The sequence below is a fragment of the Mustela lutreola genome, chromosome 9, assembly GCF_030435805.1.
Source record: "Mustela lutreola isolate mMusLut2 chromosome 9, mMusLut2.pri, whole genome shotgun sequence".
Lineage (NCBI taxonomy): Eukaryota > Metazoa > Chordata > Mammalia > Carnivora > Mustelidae > Mustela > Mustela lutreola.
This window is the reverse complement of record NC_081298.1, coordinates 59,344,426-59,365,986: the sequence shown is the minus strand read 5'-3', so window position 1 is coordinate 59,365,986 and position 21,561 is coordinate 59,344,426. Positions and strand designations below refer to the sequence as shown.

The 21,561-nt window shown below is 41.1% G+C and overlaps 1 non-coding gene across 1 annotated transcript; it reads left to right on the top strand.

The window, feature by feature from the left end:
- Positions 1–9,696: 9,696 nt before the first annotated feature.
- LOC131808691 (U6 spliceosomal RNA) lies at positions 9,697–9,803 on the top strand. Its single transcript, XR_009344899.1, has one exon. It is a non-coding gene; the product is annotated as a U6 spliceosomal RNA (small nuclear RNA).
- Positions 9,804–21,561: the final 11,758 nt, after the last annotated feature.

The window sequence follows — 21,561 nt, the reverse complement described above, 5'->3', positions numbered from 1 at the left end:
GTGTGATAAAGATTTTATTTATTTATTTGTCAGAGAGAGAGAGTGAGAGAGCACAAGCAGGGGAACGGCAGGTTACCTACTGAGCAGGAAGGCCAATGCGGGGCTCACTCCCAGGACCCTGGGATCATTGATGAAGTTCTAGAACCTAGGTGAGGTTTGGTGGGCTGAGGTCCGGAGCCGATGACCAAGAAAGAATTCTTGAGACATCTTTGGTGCAAAATGGTGGTTTATTAAAGCACGGGGACAGGACCCGTGGGCAGGAAGAGCTGCTGCCCCGGGTTGTGAGGGATGGCAGGTTATGTACCCTGCTGTTGGGGGAAGGTGAGGGGAAGGGAGGTTGCAGCGGAGTTTTCATATGCTAAAGAGGGCCTACAAGGTGCCAGGATGTTCCAGGCCTGCCGGAGGCCTTGCCCTTGCTGCTGGATCAGTGTTGTCTTTTGACCAGCCATTAACATTAAGATCTTTGGGAGACTTTTTGGTGGGGTGTCACAATCCTGCTATCAATCGTCTTTGTTAGTGAGATTTAGGACATTTGTAAGCCAAGGGAGACTCCTGTCTAGCAGGATTGTGAGCTCTGCAAGTTAACTATTTGCTTATTGTTCATGGCAGTCAGGGCTGCCTGAGGGATGCTACACTTATGGAGGGGAAAGGGTGAAGAGGGGGGTGCAAGGCGCCAGCTCTTGCTTTGTCCTCAGCCAGCCTCCTGCTCCCTCATCATCATGACCTGAGCCGAAGGCAGACGTTTAACTAACTGAGCCACCCAGATGCCCCTCAACCCTCGGGAGATATTTGGCAATGTCTAGAGCCTTTTTTTTTTTTTTTTTTCCGATAAACATGACTCAGCAAGGATGCAGCAAGGATGTGACCAGACACCTGAGATGCAGCTGAGTATTCTATAGAGCACAGATTAGCTCCCCCACTAGAGAGTTTTCTGGTCCTGATACAAGCAACGGAGAAACCACGAAGGGCGCTCTGTTTTCCGTGAGGCCCACATGGTCCTCTCCAATCAGCTCTGTGGCAGCCTCCTGAGGACATGTCTGGAGCCAGACTGTCACTGCACAAAGCTATCACTGACTGGTCTCTTGGCCTCTCTGCTGGAGCAGGCCAGACCCGGAGTCCCTCACTGATCTGTATTCCAGTCTCAGGAAAACTCAGTGGTTTATCAGGTCAGGAAGCTTCTTGCTTTAGACTTTTCTTCTTTTAACTTGTTGCTGTTTGTTCTGAAAGGTCAATATATATATTTTTTAAGTTGACTGAAGTTAAGGAAATATTTCCTTTGGGTTTCTAAAAATTTTCCTTTCCTTCTTTTCGTCCTCTGCCCCCACCCCTCCAAACTGCTCATTGACCTTCAGTGTCTGCCATTGTCCATTGTGTCATGGATACAAAGAAAGCAGGCTTAATGGTGGGAATATATTTTTTTTCCAAATAGGGAAATCCTCATCCTATGATAACCCTCCACAGGCATAACAGTCATTTGGAAATGTTTTTGAGAACTGAACACATTGAAGGCATATTAAAAAAAAAATTGTATTTCTCATTCTCGAAGGCTCCTTTTGTTTGGGAGGAGGAAGTGGTGAAGGGCGGTCTCCAGCCCTGGGGTTGCAGGGAGCAGCCAATCTGGACTCCCTGGTGGGAACTGAGCTGGGTTTCTCCGAGGACTTGCAACACCCTGGTTCATACGGGTTCCTCTGGTGCCTTCAGAACACCGCACCGGAGCCATGAAAATCAATAAGAAAACATTTGCAAAACACTTTGTGCTCCTTGGAGGAAGGGTCTTGGAGCTGGAAGCCATATCATTATTCACATTAGACCCAGTGCTGTCATAAAACAGAGAGGAACCCGCTGAGCAGAGTGCTTTGTGATGACCTCATCTTTTTCTGAGCTAATAGCTATTAGTAACTAATAGAGCTCCATATGGATAGCTTGTCACATAGCTCATATTATCAGCCTGATGGTTTTGCCTGGGTCCCTCTTTTTGAAGCTCTAGCAGAAAAGACAGACAAACAAATTTTTAAAAAGCACAGCCTAATCCTCAAGAAAGGCCTAGCACATTTTCAATTTGATATACACTTCACTCAATTTTCAGGATTTTTTAAAAAAGATTTTATTTATTTATTTGACAGAGATCACAAGCAGGTAGAGAGGTGGGCAGTGGGGGTGGAGTGGGGAGCAGGTTAAATAAATAAAATCTTAAAAAAAAAAACTTGGAATAGTAGGACTTGCCACATCTCCTTCAAAATCTCATTGTAGTTGGCCCTTAGCATATTAGTTATTAAGAATTTATTAAAAACTCTCCGTTCAATGGAAGAGATGAAAACAGACTATAAGGTGCAAAATACACGTTAAACTTAACAAAGACAAGAAAAGTTCATGTAGATTGGAGATAGGAGAAAATAGAGAGGTACTTACCATATGGAGGAATTTTATAGCAAGTGATATCTTTGTCTGGGAAGCACCAATTGTCTTGGTGGGATTCTGTACCGATTACAAAGATTTCAATATGGACAGAAAAGATACTGTGCAGATTGCCTCCAAAGAATAAGGGGGCATTGGTCAAAACTAGGAAGGTCACAATAGCAGCAAAGTAAATACCTTGTAGCCTCATACAAGTAAGGGCCAGGTCACAGGCCTAGACCCGGGCCCTGTAGTCAGGCTAGGGCAGATGATGCTTGCTCTGGGGCCTCGGGTCCTGGAGGGGCCTCTGCAGTGCTGCTTAAGGGAGCAAAGCTTAGCACAAGCTACATGAGCCAAGAAAGTCAGAGGAAAGCATCATCTTCCTCAGGAAACCATGGATATTCATAACCTGGTCAGGAAAGGGGCATGGACAAATTTACCACTCCATCAGCAGAGAGTACTGTGATCTTAGGCAGAGTCAGGGTGAAGTTTCCTTCAAAACTAGAAGGTTAGATACTTAGAGGAGTAAGTCATCATTTGATATCATTCTTTCCTCTCTTTTTTTTTTTTTCTTTCCTCTTCATGCCTTCCTTCTCTTTCATGACCTTATTGCCAGGTCAGCTGAATTAAGCGTTTAATTATTTCCTACTTTTACATACAAAGTGACTTGAAAGTTAGCATATGTTGACCTCCAAGGTCTTTAGCAGTGAGCTGCAGGACCCAAACTCAGGCCTCTAGGGCAAGAAGGCCAGCCTTGAATTCTGAATTTGCGGCGGAGTCACTGTATGTTCCTGGGCAAATTGCTTAACATTCCCAAGTCTTCCTAATGGCTCATCTCCCTTGCAATATTGTTAGGAGTAGAGGACGTGGGTTTTAACAAGACCAAGAGGGGGCCTGGCCTATATAGGAATCTAGAAGGTGCTAGCTCTCATTACATTGGAATAGACCAATCATCTATTAGCTTGAAAGAATCAAACACTTTATTTATTTATTTATTTATTTTTGATTGAACACTTTCTTAAGTGTCAGACCCATCTGGGACTCCAGATGGAAGGAAAGTTACAAGGATGCACTGCAGAATGTTGAGAACCTTGACCGCCAAGCTCAGGGGCACTTCCAAGTTGGCTGAACTGAAACTGAATGCTTATTTAGAGGAGGTAAAGAGAATGCCAGAGCCATAAGGACTCAGGGGCGGCATTATAAGCATGGTGAATGGTACCGATCATGAACATCAGATTCTCCAACTCATGTGCAAAAGGAAGCACCAAGAGCAGAGGCCTACTTCTTCTCCACAGTATCTCATATTTACAATCTCATTTCCTTTTCCAATGCTCAGATGACTCCGATGTCACTGTTGTACGGTATAGAGGTTGGAGGGAAATTCTTTGGGATACAGAGAGGGCAGTGGTGAGACTGGGCCCTCCTGGAAAGGATTCCTTAGGTTATTAATAATTCAGGCAGATAAAGAGCTTTGCGAGTATCAGCAAGTGCCTCACTTTGCCTGATTGCTTTTCTCACCCAGGAGAATTGATATTATTGTCTCAGTCTAGACAGTTCCCTAGCCTACAACCCAGCAAGGCTGATATTATTTCCATGGGGTCAATCCCGTAAGTCTCTTTTCAGTTTCACACTGTGGAAAGAAGTAGGTGTGCGCCAGGTCTGCAACATGGGGGCCCAGACCCCTGCCACCTATTCATCACCTTTGGCCTGCTTAGATTCCATCTGGGTGTGGGCATTTGGGAGCTATTGCAGAGATGATTTCCAGGTGGAGGTGGGAGCAGGGGGAAGTGGAATCAGGGGCTCCTCCTCCTTGGATACCTGCACCTGATAGAATTTTGAAAAGTAAAGAAAACAAAGCTTATCAACTTGCAATAAGCAGCTGCAGTCCAACCCAGAAAAACAAAACAAAATAAAACACAACCTGGTGTTGTTAGGGTCCCCCCAATAATGGGTCCATGATCAAAGGAGCGAGACTGATGCAAAGTGAAGGTCAAGCAAAGCTTTATTTTGCGCCAAGCATGGAGAATCAAACTGACCTGTCAGGGCTGTCTCTCTTCCAAGAGGCGATGACCCTTCCCAGTCTCACAGACTAACTTTCATAGAGGTGGTTGAGCCTGGCTTATACATAGGTGGCCAATGAAATTGTAATACACAGGAAAAATGCACATGCTAGGTCGGCAATACCGGTGGCCAGTTGAGTTTCTATTTATCATAGTAAATATATGTGCGCCCTGCTGATGGGCTATCTCCACCTGGCCTGGTTCGCCCTTGTATCTGGGCTTTGCAAGTAAGTTCCTCTGGGAGGGGCAGGATCAATCTAAGTTCACAACCAAATGGCTCCCTCTGGCTAACCAGGCCCTTATAAGTGTCTTAAAAGCCAAAAAAGAGAGTAAAGGAAGTTAAGGATCTGTTGTAAAAAGCAGCACGGGTAGTTCCTAACCCATGCACGCATGTCATGCTCTTCTCTTTTCAGCGATCATGACCTCTTTGCTCCATTTCCCACGCTCACGCTAGACCATTCCAATGGAAATCCTATCTGGGCATCTTATCATTTCATTTCCAAACGCTTCTGAATGTCCCTCTAACACACGAGGACTCATTTATTTTATTTTGGTGTAACCCCAATGCCACGATCACATGGAAAAACAATGGATTCCTGTCTTCTAATGTCCATTCACAGTCCAGATTTCCCCAATTGTCCCATAAGTGTCATTTTACAAGTAGATTTCTTGAACCAAGATCCAAAGGAAATCCACACCTTATCTTTGGTGGATATAGTTCTTAATTTTTCCTGGTCATTTGTTGAAGAAACTGGGTCAAGTGTGTCATTTTTGGTAGAAATCACTGAATGATGACAGATAAAATGTGGATACATCCATGACTTCGAATAATTTTCTGAACTCTGTGTATTTGATGACTTCTTGTCTTACTGCTTATTGTCTATTCCTCAATCCCTGATGCTTCTCTTGGTTTGGTGCTTTCTTTGATCTGGTGTTGGAACATCCCAGGTTCTATCCTGCTGTGCCCGCTGCTCCCCTGTCTCTGTCTTATCCCCTGTGACTTCATCTTGTAGGTCTCTGCTCAAGGAGCGCATTCCCAGAGAAGCCTTAGTGGGCTTCCTTGACTAGATGCACATTCCCCCTGGTGTGTATCCATGGACCTTCATTCTATATTGTTTATCAGATGATCATCCTACTTTTTTGTTTATTTGTGTAAGTCATTCTTACACAAGAGGGGCCAAGGGAGGGGGGAGAGAGAGAATCTTTTTTTTTTTAAAGATTTTATTTATTTATTTGACAGACAGATCACAAGTAGGCAGAGAGGCAGGCAGAGAGAGAGAGAGGAGGAAGCAGGCTCCCTGCTGAGCAGAAAGCCCGATGCGGGGCTCAATCCCAGGACCCTGAGACCATGACCTGAGCCGAAAGCAGAGGCTTTAACCCACTGAGCCACCCAGGCACCCAGGAGAGAGAGAATCTTAAGCTCCACTCCCAGCATGGAGCTTCACTTCATAACCCTGAGATCGTGACCTGAGCTGAAATCAAGAGTCAGATGCTTAACCAACTGAGCACAACAGGTGCCCCTTTTTGTAAGTCATTCAATGCTTGTTTCCCCTACGGCTATACTTACTCTGTCATTTTATTACGTATTCTTGGTACTTAGCACCACACCTAACTCGTGGTAAATACTCAAAGAATATATGTGGAATGAAGAAAGACACTACTTATGAGTCATTACTTATGTCTATACAGTCCTATAAATCTAAGGAGCAAAGCAATTCACATCTGTGAGTTCCTCCACATTTAGGTTTTTGCATTCATATTACTTGAACAGCGTTATTATAGAATTACATTTTGAACCATAATGACTGCTGTTTTGTAATTTTTTTACTATGTTCAGTGAGCCACTGAACAGCATTAGTTTTTGATGCAGTGTTCAGTGATTCATTAGTTACACATAACACCCAGTGCTCATGCTGCCTTGTAATTTTGGATCTAAGTGGGTTCAGTGCTCACCGCATGTCTTTCTTCTGTCCATTCTATCTCTAGTCTTCTCTTAGCTGCTGGTTTTAGTTCCTGAGAGATTTTTTGGGGATGGCTTGTGGGTGCTATGGTCCACGACACATTTCAAAATGCCTGAATGCTATCTTCATAGTTGAATGACAGTATGGCCTAGAAGAATGACTAGGTAACACGTGTCAGACATCAGAAAGGATAGCAGGATTTCATGTTTTTCGTTGTATCACAAAAAAAGCAATATATTTCACTCACATGCCGGTACCCTTTATAATTCAAAATATTTCTAATTTCATAGTTCTTCATATGAAAACAAGGGGGAGAGTTTCCACAAGGAACTCAATAAACCATTGAGTTAAACATTTTATATATGTGTTCTCTAGCGATGATTTTTTCGTCAATATATAGATAAATCAAGTGAATAGTAAGAAGATTGAAAAATTATGTTATGGACCCAGAAATTCCAATCCTATCTTTGTATCCTAGAATACCATTCACACTCAGGCTTAAAGAACTGTATCAAAGACTGTTTCAACATTGTTTAGAAAAGCTTGAAATGTGGGAACAACCTAAATGTGGTTCATTCACATAAGGTCGTATTACAAATCAACCAGAATAACCAGCCAGAGCTAGACAGAGAAAATAATGATCAATTTCAATTTTATGTTGAACTGGAAAGAGAAATTTGCAGACGAATACATGAAGTATATCATTTATGTCAAAGCTTAAAAGCATGCAAAAGCCTACTATACATTTATATGGATACACAGAACTGTACTTATGGAGTAAATATGTGCACTTATAACTGCCAAGTTCTAGAGCTCTAGGAGTGGGAGCGTGGGGGAGGGGCTGGGGGGAGAGTGCAGGGGAAAGGCAGCGGAAATGAAGAGAGGTGAAAGGGGGCTTCCACTGTATTTGCATCATTTTGTGTCTTAAGCTCACTGATGAATATTTATTCTATTCATCTTTAAAGTTTATGCATCTTGTAGGATGGAAATATTTAACAGTAAAAAGGAAAACATGATATTGAGTAAAATTGAACCTCTGATGACTAAAATCCATCTCATTATTTTTTTAACACACACAGCAGTTCAGCAGTTCATAGAACCTGCTATTTACCTATAGCTATTTTCTTATTTCCTTCCTCCTTCTTTCTAATTCTTTTCATGACTCTTCCATACTTCTCCCCACGCAATGATGTGGCTAAAAAAATTGCATCCTATTTTTTATCTCTCTACCTGTCTTTCACTCTCCATCCATCCATCATCTGTCTACCTAGATGTATATTTATATCAAATGTTAAAAAACAACATCCAACTGAGTAAATTTTAAAGATCTTACTGGTTTTATTCAGCAATTCATGATCTGGGCAGCATTCCATCCAACAGAGAGAAAGAAGCCCTGAGGAGTTGTATAAAATGGAAGACTTTTATAGATGGAAGGGAGCAGAAATAGGAAGTTACATGGGGAGAAGATGCGGGTTGGTTAAGGCAAGGTCACTTTCCTGTAGGAGATAGCAGGCTCCATCAGGCAGATTACCTAGTTAGTACTGGTCAGGTGATTCCTGACGGACTGGTTTAAGATTCCATTGGTATGTAATTAAGTCTCTGTTTGATGGTATGGGGCTTAGCATAAGTGACTCCGCTTGGTAATAGCTGTCTTGTTTTTAAAATGAGAAATGAGAATTACTCTATTGACTTTTAGTTTGACTTAAATCCCTTTAGTTGACAGAACTAGTTCTAAAATGCTTTACACTTTGGGGCATCTGGGTGGCTTAGTCAGTTAAGCATCTGCCTTCGAGCGCTGTGTTCGGCTCCCTACTCAGCGGGGAGCCTACTTCTCCCCTCCCTCTGCCTGCCGCTCCCCCTGCTTGTGCTCTCTCTCTCTCAAATAAATTAATAAATAAAATCTTTAACATGTTTTACACTTTGAATTTGGGAAAAGATCTCCCAAAAAGGAAGGATGGGGAAGCAAAATTCCAATAAACTTCTGGAAATGCTCAGCATTGGTTATACTGGGTTTCTCAGCTCCATGAAGTCTCTTGAGTTCTGTACTGGGACAGAGAAGCTGCCAGACATCCGTGTGATCTTTTCTGGGTTGCCCAGAGGTAAGTCGCTGGCTGTTATCTTTTATGTTATTTGTCACTTGCTGATTTTCTTGAAAGAGCTCAACTTGAGTGCCTTTGTTTTGGCCTTGCTCAGCACTCCCACCCCACAATGGCCCAGAAACTATTCGTCTATCTTAGATCTTTCACCTTGTTTGGAGTGTGATAGAAGTCAGACCTTGGGGGGGGAAATGGGAGAAAATTAAATCTTGCTCAGTGTGTGGCTTTTTTCCAGAGTCCCCCGCAAGGGAGCAGCTAAATGTTTAATCTTGCTGTCTCTTTGAGGCATTTTAAAGCCAATTATCTGGGGGAGTGGATCGTTACTCCACTGCTATTTTGAGAAGAGTGAGCAAAATGTTTAGCTTTTTCTCGTATTTGTACAAATGATGTGAGTCTGGTGTTGTGGTGACTAAGCTGCTTAGGATACTTTGCACAGGTTTTGGAGATGAAATAAGCAGGTTAGAGCATGCCTTTTGTCAGATCCAAAGCAAGACATGTCAAATAGTGGCCTTGAATTCAGAATGTCCCAAAATGCTTTTGCCTAGAGCATATGAATATATGTATCAAAATTCTATACAGAGTCTTCTATGCTGGGGAAAAAAGGATCTGGGGATGGCCTGAAATTTCCCTGAGGTCAGTAATGGGGTCTTGTTCCCTACTTCCAGCAACAACTTTATCTTTTCATCTTGTGTCCTCCAAGTGCCACCAACAGCGAGCTTGGAGCCAGTCACTGAACTGGAGAGTAGAGGAAACTCACAAGTTTACCATGGCAGCCATCTTCTTTTTGTCTTCAAGAGGGCAGGGATGGAGTCTGAACTTTCTTTGTGTTTCTTTTAGAACCAAGACAGTATTTGTTCAATAAATATTGATTATGGGTCTAAGACTCTAATTTGTAACACTGTATCATGAAGCCACAATCCTTAAAAAGGTTTGATTTTGGCAAACCAATAGACAAATTATTGGAATGTTATAAAGGGTCCTGAGGTAGCCCCAAATACTAAAGGGAATTAATATAGGATCATTCCAAAGCAGCTGGGAAGAGATAGATTATTTAATAAATGGGTGGGACAACTTAAAAAAAAAGTTATAACTGACACCAAATCTATTCAATGACTTAGAAATTTAAATGTAAAAATGACTGCTAACATGGGAGATTTTTTAGCTCAAATATTAAGAGGTAGAATGGTATTCACTAGGGTAGCACATATACTAAAATTAGAAAGATACAAAGAAGATTAACATGGCCCCTGAGCAAGGATAACAGGCAAATTTATGATGTGTTCCATATTAAAGAGAGAGGGAGAGAGAGAGAGGGAGAGAGAGGTGGAAGGCCCTTCTAAATAATACTTAGAATTGGAAGCCATAAAAAGAAAACATTAATACATGAGACTATGTTAAAAACATTTCTACATGACAGAAAGCCTAAAAAGGAAAATTAGAAACCACAACTTGGAGAAAGAAATACTTGTAATGCACAAAAGAAGGATCTCATCATTCAGTATGAATCATCAGCTGACTAGTAAGAAAAGGATCTTAGAAAACATACCAAGGACCTGGATAAGAAATTTATTAAAAAACAAACAAACAAAAAACAAGAATGCTTGACTTCATTGAAAATAAAGTAAATAGAAGTTAAAATAACGAACGCTATTATTCATCTATTAGATTTATCAGAAGGTCTTGCAAGATCAGTAAATTAGATAATAGACACAGGATGGAAAAAGTCAGTCCTATACATTGCTAGTGGGAGTATAAGCCTCGCTTTCTTTAGATGGTAAGTAGGCATTACCTTTCAAAAGTACACATACTTTTAAATTTGATAATTTAACTCCTAGGAATTGATTCTATTGACAGTTAGGAAATAGGTGCATAATGAAACAAATATTTATTGTGCCACTGTTTGTAGTAAACTAACACTAGACAAATCTCAATTTTTATTAAGTAGGGGCTGGTTAAATAGATTATAAAATAAGTTGATAGTGGAATTATTGTATATTTATTAAATATCAAGTAGATCTATGTTGACCAACATGAGGCAATCCTCCAGATACACTATTTAGTTTTAAAAGATGCAAAGAATAGTGTACTACTCTTTGCGGCATTTCAAATAAGTGAGGAAATGATGAAATACTCTAAAAATGAAATTGGGCAGGTATACTTATAAGCATTTTAAGAAAACATAAACAGTAATATTTTTTATAAACTTGGATTGAGGAAGACTTTCCTAAGCAACTACAAAAGCCAATGGTCCTAAAATGAAATAAACTGATAGATTTCACTAAAAACTTCTGAATATCAAGAAGCAGCATAAACAGGGGCACATGGGTGGCTCAGTGGGTTAAAGCCTCTGCCTTTGGATCAGGTCATGATCTCAGATTCCTGGGACAGAGCCCTGCATTGGGCTCTCTGCTCAGCAGGGACCCTGATTCCCTTCTTCTCTCTCTGCCTGCCTCTCTACCTGCCTCTCTGCCTACTTGTGATCTCTGTCTGTCAAATAAATAAATAAAATCTTAAAAAAAGATTTATTTAATAAAAAAGAAATAGCATAAACAAAGCTCTCTGAAAAGGGAATTAATAACAGAAAATATGTATAAAACTGTATAAATTGTATAAAACAGAAAATATTGTATAAAAGAGACACATGGATATATCTACATATGTAAAGATCTCATACAAATCACTAAGAAAAAGAAAGGTAAAAGACCAAACAAAACAGGGTTTACAAAACCAAGTACCTACAGGGATTAGACAGGTCATTGGAAGAGATCAGTGACTTCTTGCAAGGGGACACAAGGTGCATGAAACACCTTCCATTAGAGGAAGGACCCTTTCTTCTGTTCCAGCCCATTTATTGCCATTGGGGGCCCAATGTTGTAGAGCCTTCAAATATTAAGGAGAGGCTAGAAATATGGATTTAAAAAATGTTAAGTATTCCAATTTCTAAACGTTGCCAACTAACTTGACAAGAACTACAAAATGGTGTGTAGAATGAGCAAAGCACACTTTTTCAAACTTTGGTATAGAAAAATGAGAAAAGGCTGAAAACGGGCATTCACAGGAACATAAATGGTCAAAAGAAATTAAAAAATATGGCTGACTTCAGTCAGAGAAAGGCAAGATGAAATCACGAGATATATTTTTCACCCATTGTAGTGACTGAAATTAACAAGAATAGACAATATTATGTGTGGATACAAGGCTTAATAAAATGGAAAACTGTATACCCAATTGGGAAGAGTTTAAGTGTTAGTATTTTTTTCTGGAGGGCATTTTGACATTATCAAAATTAAAATTTTAAGGGCATACCTAAAATTTTTAAGATTTAGTAATTCAATTGCTAAGATTTATTCTACTGAAGTATTTTCTCCTGTGCTTACAAATATGCATTTAGTATTCTTTGTTATATTGCTTATAATTATGAGATGTTGGAAAGTCTCATTCCCTATGGAAGGACGGTTATGTTAAATAAATTATGGCTGAACAAATTATGTCATGTCATCACTGAAAAGGATGAGGTACCTGTCTGTGGCATTGCAAGAGCCCTAAGCAATATTACATGAAAAGAGCAAGTTAGAGAACAGTATATATCATGCAATCTCACTTATGTGAAAATTATTTGTATGTGTACATGCCCATGTGCAGATAAATGTATAGAGAACAGCCTAGAAGGCTTTACTCGGACTATTGGCCGTGTCAGCTCTGGGAAAGAAGTGGGATCGATGGTGGTAACAGTGCAGTACTGGAGCATTTTTACTTTTTTCTTAGATATTGTTGTTATTTTAATTTAGATCAGATTGGCAGATTTAATATATAAATGACCCCACAGGAATATTTTAGGTTTTGTGGGACACGGTTTTGGTCACAACTACTCAATTCTGATGCCATGCCAGGAAAACAACCACAGATGATTTGTAAATGAGTGTGTGTGTGGGGGGGGTTGTGTTCTGATAAAACTTTATTGATCAGAATGGACAGTGGTTTAGATTTGGCTCCAGGGCTGTGGTTTGTCAGTTCTGCTTCAAATGCCCTTCTGTTTAGCTGAAGATGTTTATTTCTTTAGATGCTTGAATCTTTTAATAAAGAAAATGCATGTATACCTTTTGTTTGTACTTTGTAAAAATTTCTGCCCCCACCTGCATTTTTTATTGGGGAGAAAGCAAAGGAAATAGCATAAAGTTTTATTTATTTTTAAATATTGAACCAGTTTTTAAAAGCACCACTTGAGGTTTAATTTATTGATCTCACCACTGGTTTAAAAGAGCACGTTTATTGTGTACTACATTTACATATATATTTGGGTCTGTTTTCAGACTCCCTATGTTCTGTCTGAGGGCCAAACTTTGAACATTACAAAAGCTTTTACATCTTTTCTTCTTTTCCAGAATTTTCTCGACAGTTCTATAGGTTTGTCTTTCAGATTAAAATGTGTATCATGTTTTACCTCAAAAAAACCTGTTTTGAATTTTCATTGGCCTCAATTTAAGGACAGCTTATATTTTTGCATTCTTAAATTATTTCTACTGAAGAACTAGGTACATACTTCCATTTTTTTTTCAAGCTTTCAGTGTCCTTCAACTGAATTTTACAATGTTCTGCACATATTATACATCCTCCATGTTTCTTAATAAGTTTGTCCATGGGCTATGGCAGGGACTATAAGTTGTATCATTTAACAACAAGCATGTTTCCTGTAAAGACTGGCTAAAAACCATATATCTAGACTCTGTGGTAGCTGAGGTTCTGCGTGTGATGCGCGTTCTATGGAGCTGACTACCAGGGTAAAATTTAGGAAGACAGCCCTGAGAACTATGAGGAGACCCGTTTGGAAGACCAGATCTCATGGCAAAGGTGTTCAGTGGCACTGGGGTTTTCTTTAGAACCTTTCTGCAATGTGACTGGATATGCTGCTGGTAGAGTTGCTTCTCATTTTGTGGCATCCAAGTTTGGCTCCCTGGACTGTATCCTCCAAATACCATGAACTTCCTAAATTTTTGTAGTAAACTTGTTATTTTTTAAAGCAGATAGAGTGGATTCTGTTGTCTGCAATCCTGTCTGATACCCACGCATATTTCTTTTTATTATAAAAGGGATCTTGTATTCCCCGCTAGCTTCTGAATGTTGATTATATATAGGAAAGCTATTCGTTTTTTTCTATATTAAGTTTGTAAGTAGTTACCTAATATAATCTAATTCAGATTGTTTCTAATCATTTGTAATAAAATTTCTTGTTTTCCAGTCATATAATCATATCCCCAAATAATATTACTTTTGCCTCTTTTGTTTCCATACTTATCCTTAACTTCTTGCCTTCCAAAGTGCATCGACTCATAATAACATTAGATGACATTAGACTGACTCCAGATCAGTGTTAAATAATAATGGGTAAATTTTATTTACCCATTAAGACATCTGCGTCTTGCATTAATTCTGGTAATGTTTTATCAGGAAGAACAATGCTAGATCTTTCTTTGTCATATTAATCATGTGGAGCATTCACGTGTCACTATTTTCACATTCTTGAATCATAAAAAGATGCTGAAATTGGTGAAATGAAAGCATCTCAGAGATAATCATATCTTCTTTGATATTTGATATTGGTGAATTACATTTAAGACTTCTAAATCACCCGTGCCAAACAGCGTAGTGGAAAGGTTATCAGAGATTCATGACAGTCTATCCCTCCCTGTGGAGTTCTTTACATAAGGTACCACTCTGATTCATTTAATGCTGCTTGCCTTAAATTCCTCTTTGTCTGATAGTGATATCACAACCCTCCTGTGTTCTGCAGCCAGACTGGCAGAAAATCTACCATCTCACCTCCTTGCCCTGCTTGAGCTGTGGAGTCTGAGAGAATAAATTGTTTCCAAAAGGAGTCGGTCCAACTTCCCCTGATAGCTGTGTGGGGAACCACAGCCACCATGCTGCTCCCAATCTGGACCATGGTTGCCCAGGGCCACCGGAGTCCCTGAAACAGCTTCTCTGTGAGCATCACCATTCCCTTTTGGCTATGCTTGGCCCGACAGGGCCTTCATCAGCTCCCCCAAACACAACCCTAAGCCCCAGTTCTTTCAATGGAGTTCATCTATCTGAGATGCTCTGGCCAAGCTGACCCATTTGTCCCACAGACAAGATGCTTTTTCTAGGTCTCTAACCCTCTTCCAAAGGTTTTCCTTTTCAACTCTCCAAACATGAAAGGTTTCTTTCGGTCCTTTCCTTGGACCATACAGCTTGACTTTGTATTCAAACCTTCAAAAACACAATGGTATGTGTATGTTTATATTTTATCTTGGACTTTATAACTCTCCAAAGCTGGTTACTCTATCCTCTTCTCCTCCATTTCCTTCTCATTGTCAGAGTGGAGGGGGTTCAAGAGAAAAACCAAACCATGCCTAAGGGGGTGGGGGTGGGGAGAAGAAACCAATCACATGGGGGCGAGAGTGGGGGAAGAGGAGCCAATCATGTAGGTGGTAGAAGAGAAGGAACCAATCAACTTTAAGGAAGGAGTTACACTTCTCACAAACCACAATATGGTAATTAGGGCAGCTCTTAGGTCAAAACAGAAGAAAACAAAATTATGAGTTAAATTCTCTAAAGGTCACCCTTAAGTAAGGTAACTTCTGCTATAGGGCTTGTGTGTTGTTTCTTTTGTGTGCCTGTTGGTTAAAGATTTGTGATGCGCTTTTAGTTATGTGATTACCTTTGTGATTTTAAATATATTAAGATCCCTTTCTGAACTCACCAGATTTCGACAATATCTTTATTATTCTTCCTGATGAAAAACGTAGAAACTTTTTCCTTATACTTCTCACATATTCTGTTTCACCTCTCCAAGTGTGTTGCGGTGGCGTAAAAACGTACTACTCAAACATACAGAAAATGTAACTTCATTTTAAATAACTGAGCTGATTTTATTCTGGAGCGTCTATTCCCATTCAGTGATAAAAGGGGACGCTAAAATGAAGGAGCTGCAAATAATGCTAACAAAATCGAACTTCCAATATTCCAACCCTGTTCCCCCCGCCCCCCCCAAAGAATCTTAACCGGCGTCCATTCCAGGAGCATTAGGCTAATCCAATCAAAACTGTCTCTGTGGGGTGTGGTTATGGATTTAGCATATCAAACACAAGACATTTGAATGGGACATTCTTAACGTTTTAAAAAATATTGTTTATCTAAAATTTAAATTTAGCTCGGCATCCTGCATTTCATCTGGCAATCCCATTTGGGAGGGGAAAGGAAAGGGGTGGGGGAAGAGGAGCAGAAAGGAAGCAGAAAGGAAATGTTGAATTTATCAGGAGACTTTCCCTCTTCTCTTTGGGTGGTGTCCAGGCTCCTGGAAGCCTCAGTTACATCATCATGGGGGTGGGGTCTTCTGAACTCTCTGTTTATTTTCTGCTGGCTCCCATGACCGCTGCTTGAGGTGAGGTTTATTTTGTAGACTTTGGGTGTGGGTTTTGTCTATTTTGGTCCACTGACGAACTTCTGTGGCTGCAGGACTTGTGATCCATTTTCTTGGCCCAGGCTGTGCCAGGATTGCTCCAAGAATCTCACCGTTGCTCCCTGATGACTGGCCCCTCTGTACCGGTCGCATTTTTCGTCCCACCCCAGCCAGGGCACAGAGTGGGGCTCGTCACCAGGGCCTGCCCCTGCCACCGGGGATGAGAGAAGCCAAGTGGGGGACAATCCTACAAAACCACACAGCTGGTGGAAGCTCAAAGGGAGGAGGAGGTTTTGCCAAAATTGATGACAGGATTTGCCCTTTTTCTTTTACCTCCCTGGTGTAGCTCCTCCTGTGTGCTAAATGACAGAAGAAAAGAAAGATGGCGTGTGTGAACAGGCCCTCTTTCAGCCTTGCTTACTCTGCCGGTCTTTCGTGTAGAACTCAAATCTGAGAGGACTATTCTCTTTGCTTCTACAGCCAGCCCTTGTCTTCTGACCCCACCCTTTCCAGAAGGACAAATTGGTTAGGTTTTCAGAACATTGCCTTTCACTTTTTTAGAGAATCTCTTCTCTATTATGAGCTTTAGATATATATTTACTCAAGTATTAGAATAAAAACCTTTATTCTGTTGTCTCTAACCAGAGTTTCCATAAGTTTAATGACTATGTATTAGTCCAGGAAGTTAATCCAGTTTCTAGTAACTGTTTCATATTGTAAGATATTTAAATATTCTGATTTTTTCCTTCAAACTAAAGTTTGTGAATAAAGGTATTCCTGGAGCTTTGTGTTTTACTCTGTTTCCTCGTTTTGCATTTTCGGCATTGGGATTATTGTGTCAAATAAGAACTTTGAGAGCACCTTTGGTACATACAACCAAGTTGCTTTCTAGAAGGCTTGTTATATGCTAGGAAAAAAAGTGAATGTGATTAATGTTTACTGTGATAATGTTTTTCAAAGACCAAGATTGGCTCAAGCCCTGCTCTAGCCAGAATACTCCAACCTACAGGGTTGCTGATGGGGGGATGTGAATGAGGGAGAACATAGCCATTGGCTGAGACATTGGCCCTGACTTCTGTGTAGCACTCACATGAACCAGGAGAAAACTTAATGGAAGTCCTTGGCTCCATGCCCAGATCTAGATTTTATACCTCACCATCATGATGGTGGGGGAGGGGGTTTTGTACCTGCTCACAGAAAAGCAGGAAGCAAGGCTCCTGAGAAATTCTCCAACCCTGAGGTTATTGTACATGTGGCCTATCTACCTGGGCCCTTCCCCCCAGATTCACAGGTGGGGGCTCGAGTCCAGACCTGTTTGTCAGTGAAGGCTGTCTTAAGTTTCAGTAATGGGATCTGGTTGTGATCACTGGAAACCCATCCCAAATTGGGAAATGCTTCTCACCCTTGAGGAGTATCAGAAAATCCTGCTCTGATTTCATGGGTCTGGTTCTCAGATATTTTCTGCTGTTTCTCAGTGATGTCCCAGTTCATCATCTTTTAGTCTTTTAATTTTTTTTTTTTAAATTGTGTACATTAGTCACCATAAAATACATCCTTAGTTTTTGATGCAGTGTTCTAATATTCATTGTTTATGTACAACACCCAGTGATCCATGCAATACGTGCCCTCCTTAATACCCACCACCAGGCTCACCCATCCCACCACTTCTCCCCTCCAAAACCTTCCGTTTGTTTCTTGGAGTCCACAGATTCTCACCGTTCATCTGCCCCTCTGATTTCCCCCAACTCCCTTCTCCTCCCCTTCTCCCCATGTCCTCCATGTTATTCCTTATGCTCCACAAGTAAGTGAAACAATATGATAATTGACTCTCTCTGCTTGACTTATTTCACTCAGCATAATGAGTGAAAATAACTCTTTTAGTCTTTGGGAGAACTTTACTTCTATTGGTCAGTAAAGCTTCTGACATCAGCCACGATGGGACATTCAAGTTTAACCCAGGGCCTCCTAATACATTAGGCTAGACATCACACCCCTTTTCACTCCAAACTATGCTTAACTATGTGACTTAAACAATTTTACCAGAAAATAAAGTACAGAGAGCAAGCTAGTGATATAAAACAGTTCATGAAATATGGGTTCTGAAAACAGAATCCCACAAGGAAATAAAATGCTTCCTTTGCTCTCAGATTCAATAAAGTCCCCCATCTTTCGTTGTGAGCTTTAATTCTGCTTGGTCCCAGCTGGGCTGGGCCAAGTGTGAGGGGTGGAAATGCTTTGGGTTCCTTCCTTGGTTGTTGTGGCCCACAGTGGCTTATTCTGGGTCTGTCATGCCTCTTAGTGCTGTGACTTTCTCATCCTACACACCCTCCTTTTCTGGGGAGAGTCAAATAGAATCAGCCTTAGTCACATACGCTGTATTTCCCAAGCAGAAGTAAGATTCCTCAGACATAATGCACGTCATGGTGAAGGACCAACTGTCAGCAGGTTGTGCTAATGAAGAGAGGAAAGAAGGAAGGGAAAAGCTTTATCTTATTCATTCATTCATTCATTTATTCATTCATTGAAAGGGAAAGGGTTTTAAATGCAGTTTTCCAAAAGCTTTGTCAAGCTGACTGGAACCATTTCTGTTGGTTGAAGAGTCAGGAACATTCACTGGGATCCATTCAGCACAGGCACTAGGATACTTCCTTCAGTGAGTTGAGATTAGTCAGAAAGGATCCCAGAGAAGCATGTCTGGATGAGGCCACCCGAGGCCCTTTCTTAACACCAGGAAGGACCTTGCCATGCAGGTAGACATTTCTGAGGGCATTGCTGTGATGAAAGGGGTCCCAAGGTCTCTTGGCACCTTTTTCCAGCCTACATGAGCCCTCCTGGCTCCCCCTGCCTCCACCCCAACCAGCCAAGCAGCCAAGGAGGGTTTGGGAAAGAATTAAGTGCTGATGTTTTCAACCTCTGGTCACCTGTCCCCCTTGTTCACCTTGGGGTATGGGTTTTGCCTTCCTGGGGACCCCAACCAAGGGCTATATAAGAGAAGCCTCATTTTCTGAGTGGTTAGAGCATAACCCTCCTGGGAAAACTGTTGGAGAAGAAAGAGTTTCTAAACTCCCAGAAATTCTGATATTAATGGTAAAACCTGGTAGTTGTTGAACATACAGTACTCAGTTGTGTCTAAGAAATCATCCTATCTTTCTATCACCTGCAGTATTAGAAGGCAGGGCATCCCCTTCCAGTGGAGGCCTAGCCTACCCAGCATGGAAGGTGCTGTGTGCACAGACAGACCATCACCAGTCTGAGCCCAGGTAGCCACACAGGCAGGATGTGCAGGAAGGACCCAAAGGAGGCTACTTGTCTCTGCCCACAGCATATCTGAGGCAGCAGCCTAGGATGCCTGACGCTGAGACCTCATTAATGACGATTTCCTGGGGTTCCTTCCTGGGTGTGTTCCTGAGATGTGACACAGGCTGGTGGCCTTGGCAACTTCCCAGGCTGTACCCCCTGTGGGCTGTCTGAGTAGTCACTGGGAACACCTGGTGATCTTGGACACATATTTGGAGTGGTCTGAGCACTTGATATTGTGACTTTAATTTATCAGATTTAATTTAATTTAATCAGAAAAGAAATTTATTTAAGGGTGCTAGGTGGCTCCTGAATCTCCAGAAGACCAGAGAACCAGTCTTGGAAGGGAACAGCCTTGAAGTCCAGCTTCTCTAGTCGGGGGCGCTGTGGCTGCCATGTCCCACTGTATTGAGCACCTGCTGGGTGCCAGGAACAGCAATTAATAAACTTACTGAGCGCTTCATTGACTTCTGGCGCTGTAAGATGTTCCAAGATCATCTTGAATTTTTTCTCTCCCAGTCCTGGAATCAACTACTCCTCAGGGAGCTCTGATTCATTTTTTTGGAGAATGAGGCTTAGAAGCCAAAGTCCGTGTGCTTAGTGTTCTTATTGCCACTGGAGTGTCATTGCCTAGCAGATGTCTTAGCTTCTCATAAAGAACTCAGGAGTCAATCTGAAGGAGCTTTAACAAAACCAAGCTAGAACAATTTGAGCAACAAAATAAATAATGCTAGTATTAGACCATAACCCATAGAAAAAATGTGACTGTCCATAAGCCCTCACTGCTATAAATAAATAACTGAAGGAATAGAGGAGAAGGGACATCTCTTACTTATGAAGTTCTTATTGATAAATGTAGATAGAAAGACAGAAATTGAAAATGAATCAAATGAGGAAAATGAGGCAAACTTCTCAGTACAAAGTGTTACAGGAAGGACCCACCAATGGATGCTAAAATTTGACGAGATGCTGGACATTTGCATGCTCTCAAAGTATTTTCCCCCAAATATTTGCCAATGACACAGTGAAAAGCAGTAACTTTGCAATGAAGAGACACCTTCTTAACCAAGTGCTGGAGGTTAGCATCACCGGTAACCACCCTGTGATAGGACACACTGAGAGCAAGCATGCCTGGGGTATTCTGGCCCTAAATCCATTACTTCCTCCCAATCATGAGAAAACCTTTGACAAATGATCAAAACATTTTACAAAATAACCCATCCATACTCTTCAAAATGTTAAGGTCATGAACGACACAGCAGGATTGAAACTGTCACATATTGGAGGATAAGAGGAAGAAATAAGCCCTCAATGCAATGCTGGCTCCAAGAGAAAAGATACAAGTGGAAAAAGTACTAAAACTCTTGGTAAGGCTTGGAGTTTAGTTCATGGTATTCCTGGTTTTGATCATCTTGCTGTTGTCACACAAGATACTAACATTAGTGGTACCTGGGTGAGGGGTGTACTGTTTTTGCAACCACTCTGTAAATCTAAAGTTAATACAAATAGAAAGTTAATAAAAAAGAAGGAATAATAAAAAAAAAACCAAACAATATCTTTTCTCCCTTTTGGGATCTTGGCTAGTTGTACATCCTCGGGCTAGATACTTAACAGTGCCTTGGTCTGCTCATCAGTGAAATAGGGATAGTAGTGGTATCCAGCTCACTGGGTTGTTGGGAGAGTCAGTTCGAGGGCAGGGCTTAAGCCAGTGCCTGGCACATGGTGGGCACTGATGAGAGAGAGTCTGCAATTATTTAATGTTCGTGATCTGTGTGTACCACACTTGGCTGGAGTCAGCCTTTTGGGCTCTAGGAGCTCAGGCAAATTTAAGAGAATGCCGATTGCCCTACAAAAAGAACAAAAGGAAGGTGGGGCATCTCTTGGAGCATGGGGTGTTGGGGGCGCACAAGGATCCTGCCCCAGGAAAAGGTAAGCTGTAGGACATCCCCACCTAAATCATGCCTGCCCCTAGAAGTGATTGCCTGGGAGTTAAGGCTTCTTATTTAGGTATCTGTATCACCAGCACCTAGTGAGGAAACTCACACACACACACACACACACACACACACATTATGAATAAATACTTTTTAATTGATTTACATGTGAGAAATACTCTTGTTCTAAGAAATACATGGAAAAATGGTGTAGAGTATTATCTATACAGAGATTATCATGTAATAAGATAAATATCCATAAGTGGGGAGTAAAAGAAAATAACGCACCGCAATGTTAACCCCAGGTGCATGTGGGTCATGGGATTCAGGGAAGGTTGTGTTTTTTTTGGTTTTTGTGTACTTGTAATTGTTTCTTTAGTG